Consider the following 7,500-nt stretch of genomic DNA (forward strand, 5'->3'; position numbering starts at 1 on the left):
ATTCATGTGACGTTCAACATTCCTTCATGCATCAGTCTCTTTCTGTCCACCCCATTTCACAATGATAGTCTATTTCTGTGTCAGTGCCCCATTGCGATATGCAGCATAACGAAGGCAAAATGAATTTCAGTGAAAGTTGACAACGTTATGTCACTGATTCTTGAAAGTTTGGCAAAAACATGTCCCTGCAGTAAAATATTAATTCTGTTGAAAATCAACTAAATTTTCACAAACAAAATGAACCTAGGTAATGGCCAAGGGGTCTGTCACACGAATACACAGTTGATTGAAATATTTAAGTGTAATTTTATTACTTTTCATGGCTATAAACCTGTCCACACCCTGTAAAAACGCCTGTCCCAAGGACTAGCATCATCATTTCAATTGACTTAAAATACAAAAATCACTAACAGAATTGAACAATATCACCATGATGTGGAAGACCATATTAAAGTGGTTCTACAGATGTGCACATAGTGGATGTAAAACAATATTTACTATTATTTACTGATTGCTCAAAATGTGTCCAGCATATTGGTCACCACCGTCAGATTTTTTCTAAAAGACAATAAAATCAGGTATGCACAAGGTAATTTTCATTACTGAGGACCCATTTTCAAACTTTCAGCTCTACTGCCTACTTCACCATCACTGAAGCTCCTGTAAGTTTATTATTTTGTCCTCAATTTGTTAATTTGTTTGGACACTGGTGCTGTCCCAACCATAAACTGTCAACACCGTCGGGGGTTTTAATAGTATTGTATTACATTGATGTTAATAAATATAATTTTTTTCAGAAAAGGTATGAAGCACCCAAGAAACAGAGCGAAAATGAAATGGCTAATGTGAACAAACAATGCATAATATTTAAAAGAGTGTTTTTTTGTCTCACACCGTCAGATGTCACCACCGTCAGATTTTGTTCTGCTCATCATGTTGTTCCATATTTTACTAAATTGTGCTGGTTAATGAAACATTACTAGGCATGTTAGTAATAATTGTGATCCAAAATGATACTCTAGCCACCACTGAGGTGCATTTGGAGGTTTTTTTGTCAGAAAACCTGACGGTGGTGACATTTGATGGAGTTCACCAAAAAACACATGTTTTTCGTGTTTTTGACATGTTTTAAGAATATGCATACAATAAGTATCTACAGTTATGTTGAATTGTTAAAGTAATTCACTTTAATACAGTAAACATGTGTATTTACTTCTAATTCTGTCTGCCGCTGTTGACAAAACAAGAAAGAGCCCATTTTATGAAAAATGTTAAACATGGGGAGCTTGGCCAATGCATTCACTGCACAGCCAAGACCTACATCTATGATAATACACCTCTATATTTTGGATTTGAACAACTTAAAAGCTGTTTTTACCACATTTTCAACAACCAGTGGCTTACTTCCTAGATAATCTAACTAATGAAGTAAAAACACATGCTCATACTGTGCACACACAAAAATAAAGTGTTTATGCAAGATGCCATTGACTTGAGAGGGCTATTTATTTTGCTGAATGCAGGTACTAATTAGGCCACTTTCACCACTCTCAGATTACTGTCACCACCGTCAGTTCTTAAGTCACCACCGTAAGAAGGAGTTTTGGACATTTTAAAAGAATGTGCTTACAACATTTTCCTTAGGAGTTGTTGAAATATCAAAGTAATAGCCAATTTAAGCCTACACAAATATTTGTGAAATTACAAAAAATTGTTTGTTGTATTTAGGCGTTAAGTAAGCATCGTTTGACGGTACATAGTTTAAAATTAGAACACATGAAACAGTATTAAAATAGAACAAAAGTGAATTTTCAACATTTAAAGGCATATGTGTGAAGCAAAAAATACACATAATCACTTAAAAACTCCAGATACATATGCAACCAAATCAATACAATTTTAATAACTTTTAATTGTGTCTGACGGTGTTGACAAAAAACAAGGTATGGTCGGAGAAAAGCCTGATTTCTGAAAAAAATACATAATGGGGAGATTGGCCTTGTGCATTTCTGAAAAGCCAAGACCTTAGTCTACAAGGATATACCATATAATTTTGTAATTCACTTTGTTTTTTTCTGTCAACATTACAACCTGTTTTAGCCACTTTCTCAAGAATCAGTGATGTTTGTTTCGTATCATGTTCTACGGTACTGACCCTCACTACTGTCTACAGATCTTTGGCTACATTGTTGTCATTCTCCATAGCAACGGAACAAAAGAGAGACTCAGTTGTGTTTGGGGTGTGACATTATAAACTTAATTGGTTTTCATTAATGAATCCATTTGAGTGGGGGACATCCATCAAAATGCTGGCTGTGTGTGTGTGTGTGGGTGTGGGGGGGATGTATGTTATGGTCATATGCACAAAACACACACACACAGAGACACACACACTTACAGAATCAACCCCCTAGACATACACACGCACGCATGCACGCACACACATACACACGCACAAATACTGTTCATCTGACCATTGCGGTCGGGTTAGTAATTGTTCCTTTAATGGCATCAATAAAGAACGTGTGAATATACACATTAATGACCACAATCCACTATGCCCAGCCCGAGGCTAGAGTGGTACCAAACAACATTTTGACAGCCAATCAGAGAGAGAGAGGATGGAGATGGCCTTGGTGCCATTAGCCAATCAGTGAAAGGATGGTGTTTGATTGCGCTTTATCCACCAATTGGCTCCTGTAGGTATCAGCACTGCAGTTCACATACAGTACATCACAAAAAGGTGAATTTGTGTGTGCGTGTGTGCGTGTGTGCGTGTGTGTGTGCGTGCGTGCGTGCGTGCGTGACATCTCAGTCTCCAGTAATATGTGTCAACTCTAAAAGAGGTCACTTGGGAGTCCCCCCCCCCCCTGAGGGCGCAGATTAAAGACGGTCTCTCTCTCTCTCTCTCTCTCTCACACACACACACACACACACACACACACATACACACACACACACACACACACACATTCTCTTGAGTCTCGCTGTGATGCACTGCTGTGTGACTCTGGGGTTGTGTGTGTGGACCGGTGCGTTTATATGTGCGTGTATCTGTGTATGCCTGCATGTGTGTGTGTGTGTGTGTGTGTGTGTGTGTGTGTGTGTGTGTGTGTGTGTGTGTGTGTGTGTGTGTGTGTGTGTGTGTGTGTGTGTGTGTGTGTGTGTGTGTGTGTGTGTGTGTGTGTGTGTGGAGGGGGGGCTGTATCCTACAGGCATACCTGTTTCTGATGTAGGTCCTTCTTTTTTAATACAACTGCCTCTCTACACACACACATACACGCGCGCACACACACACGCACGCACGCACGCAAGCGTGCAGACAACAGATAGGTTCTTTTGAATTAGGTACCTTTCTTTTGATACCAGTTTCCCTCAAATGAACCCAATCAAGAGGAGATGACGAGAGGAGAGGGGGGAGAGAGGAGGAGAAGAGAGGTGGATGAGGGAAGAGGGGATTAGGAGAGGAGAAAAGAGAAGGAGAGGATAACAGGAGAAAATGTCTATACTTAAGAGAAAGACTGGCGTTTAATGAGACAGGTCTATACTAATGAGAGAGAGAGAGAGAGAGAGAGAGAGAGAGAGAGAGAGAGAGAGAGAGAGAGAGAGAGAGAGAGAGAGAGAGAGAGAGAGAGAGAGAGAGCAACAGAGGAAGAAATGCACAACAATTGTTAATGACATTTAATGTGTATGCTGCATGGACTGGTGTGTTCCCAGTAATAACTGTGTTTAATGAATTGGTACTTCGGAATGAACGTATTGGGCTAGACCATTAAGGACCAAATTAACCTTCAATGGACCTAATTACTTTTCCCAATGCTTGGTCAAGCACTAAAATCCTATACAACTCTTGCGACATTTAGACTTAAAACTCTGTACTTACTGTGCCCGATGTTTGTAGGATGGATACTGTATGATTGATTTCCTTCTGTCCCCCTCATCTAAAAATGTATTGCTGTTCTTCTCCCACACCGCTCTCAGATCTTCAAATTGGTTTGTACTATTTGATACCAAATAAAATATTTATACGTTTAAACTAATGCCATAAAAAAGAGAAGTCATGTATTTTATGTTTGAAAAATCAACCTTGAATTCAACTGGTCACCACGAAACACTTTAGGTCACCTGGAAAAATGGGTAGGTTCACACCTTGTCTCATATTCATCTTTTGGTCTTCAAGACAGTAAAGGTCTTCAGTGAACAACAAAAACAAAAACCTGCAGCTCAAAGACTTTTGGAGGAAACTGTAAGAGTCAATTCTAAACTCACACATTTAACCTGAAATAGAACGTTCACACACATAACTAATGTGCGTACTGTATGTTGTAATGTGAAAAAGTAGGCTCAAACATCTCCCTCACGCAATAGATGTAATTAATTGAAATATTACCTTCAAGAGAGAGAGAGAGAGAGAGAGAGAGAGAGAGAGAGTATCCAATGCGTTTAATGCCCTCATATATGACTCAATTAATGCTTCTGGAGAGAGGGGGGTGGGGGGGGGGGTTCTGCCTTCACATATAAGGGCATATATATGCAGATTAATGCATGCTGAGCTTACCATCATTTGCATGCATTTAAAGCAAGAGCATAACTGCTGCACAGACATATAGCCACATTATGTAGTAGTCAGTTAGTGTGCGTGTGCGTGTGCGTGTGCGTCTGTGTGTGTGCGTGTGTGTGCGTGTTGTGTGTATTTAAAGAATTAAAGACTTATTGTATTCCTCCAACACACACAAACATTTTAACCTTGCCGTCTACAAGGTGTTCCTGGTCCAAATGGTTTGCTGTCTCTCTCTGTTCATGTTCATGGATTTTCATGGAGAAACGTGTACATTTGTACTCACATGTATTATATTATATTATTCATAACCTTATGTCACATTCAGTAGAATGGAAACTGCAGGACATGTAGATCAGCCTTAATTTTTTCTTTATTAAGATTTATTATAAAGTACTCTTCTATTCGTTTTACAGTTTTGGGTTCATATGATCATTGAATCCAGTTGCCTGGACTAAAATTCCATGTTCACCTAGAATGCAATGATGAAATATACATTAATATGTTTACAGACTCTTCATGTTATTTTTCAAAATGGCATAGAATGTCATGATGACAGCAGCTATGACAGCAGGTTTAGAAGATGCAACCTCTCCTATTTTGACATCATCAAAATTCTATTTCGCCGAACTAGAATGTTGCCGTTTGAAGATTCTATCTCATTCAGAAAGCAGTGTTTGACACACATTTTGATCACTGAGCTATCTACTGCAATTTTTGAGCTCAGATAACCCATGAATTTTGGAAATAATTGCTTTAATTATATCCGCGAGGCCTTCCCCCAACATCAAGGTAATTTTTGATACTAAATTCATTCTGTTTTGTGGAAAATAAAATGTGTAAATTATTCTGTGAATTAATCACTTTCTTACCCATTAGGTGTACAGCAAATCTTCACCAACCTGGCAGAGAGCACTTCTCTCCATGGCTTGGGTAAATACTGTTGATTATTTTGAACACACATAATATCTACATTATATAAAAATAATTTCTATTTATCAGAAAACTATCCTCAACAAAATTGTGAATTCTTCTACATTTGCCATTTGTCTTCTTACAGCCCCTACCACTGGTTCTGGGGTAATCACCCAGCCAGAAGTTTGGCCTGAGTACCATGGATATCAGCCCCAGCAACACTCTGGGCTACTGGGCAGTGCCACTGCTCTGCCTCAACGCCTGCCTGTACCTGAGATCCAGGTCCTCCATCCCATCCACCCTCAGGGATTCCATGGGGGAGTGACCTTCCAGGGAAGAGCTGTACCCTTTGATCGCCAGCTGCAAGGCTCCATGGTGTTTGTGGATGCTCTGGGTCACCAGCAGGGTACCTCTGTGGCCTCCCACCCACAGCTGCAAGCGTCCCTTGTGACTATGGATGGTACAGACCTACACTACAGTGCCTCTATGGCCTTCACAGCTCCACAAATGCAAGCTCCCGTCATGCGGGTGGTTGCCAATGGACAGCAGCTTGGCGCATCTGGGCTTTTCTTCACCCCACAACCTCATGGTGCCCCTGTGCCAGTGTATTCAGCAGGCCTACAGCATGGCAATGCTGTTGCTTTGAATTCTCAAGTGGCACCTTTCGTGGCAGTAAATACCATGCACCTTCAGCATGTGGCTCCCATGCCCCGAGAGTCAAGCGCCCCAATGCAGGTTGCCTGCAACCCACAGCTGCCGATGATTGAAGTGCTGGCTGCTGGACCTAGCAGCGCCAACCTGACCAGGCCTGCACCGGTGGTGAAGCCTTCATCCCAGCAGTGCCAGCAGGGTCCCAAGGCTTCCTCCTCCAACATACCTGGATCTGCATCACACACTCAAAGCTGTGGCACAACTACTTCCTCAAGGCCAGTGACAACTAAAACCACTGTAGCTGACAAGCCCAAGAAGACCTGGAATGAGGACCTGCGAGCCATGCTTGAGTGCCCTGTGCCCAGCAGCACCTGCTCACAGGAGAGCCTGGTGGCTAAGAAAGAATCAAAGAAAAGGCGGGCAGAAGGTGCCAAGCAGAAGGACAAGGGTCCCTTCACCAACACCCAGGCACCAAATACAGCCCTCACCAAGATCACCAAAGACCAGGCACCTAAAAAGGCCAGGACTGAGATCAACAAAGATCAGGAAGCTAAGACATCCCCCACCGGGGTGGACAAGGCCAACACTGTCCTGCCCAAGGAGGCTGGGAAGAACAAAGACAAGAAAAGAAAGCATCAACCTGACGCAGATGAGATTAAGAAGAGGAAGGAGAAATGCTGTAAGAAAGCAAAGCAGGATGATGTTTCCCAAACGCAGCTGTCAAACATCCCCTTCGCTAGACGTTTCAAAGTTCCAAAGGAGCCAAATCACAGTGCACCTGTGCGCAGTACAAATGCTGGAAAGGTGGCCCGCCCTGCACCCAGCCAGCAGCGCAAGCCTACCCAGCTTCTGTATGATGCGAGTTTCATCGAGGCCTGTACACCTCTGCGCCCTCAACAGCGTCCCCGTCACCACGGTCAGCGCCACCAGAGTCGTTCACAGCTGAGCCACCCACAGCACGCTGCCAGCAGCGCCAGCACCAGCCGTACGTGTGGCCATGTGAAGACAACTGTGTGATGTGGAGAAGTTTGAGGAGTGCAAGTAGGGAGGCAGGGATGAACAGGACCATAAACCTTTAGTCTACAGTCTTGCCCCTGTTATAGCAGATGATTATTTTACATTTGGCCCATCTGTTTTATTCTACCGATGATTAATACTATGTTTGGCTGGTATTTGGCTGGTATTTCATTATCACCAATGAAATTGTTCAATTGAAATGAAAATACATTTTTATTATGATTTTTATTATTATTATTAAATAAACATATGGTACTCAAGTAATTTCTGTTGTGAACTTGCTTTTATTCTTTGACCTCAGGATAGCAAGTGCAGCAATTAAGCATTGTGCTATAACTTAATATTAATGGGACTTCTCA

Source organism: Engraulis encrasicolus, chromosome 12 (genome assembly GCF_034702125.1).
Source record: "Engraulis encrasicolus isolate BLACKSEA-1 chromosome 12, IST_EnEncr_1.0, whole genome shotgun sequence".
In the NCBI taxonomy this organism is placed as follows: domain Eukaryota; kingdom Metazoa; phylum Chordata; class Actinopteri; order Clupeiformes; family Engraulidae; genus Engraulis; species Engraulis encrasicolus.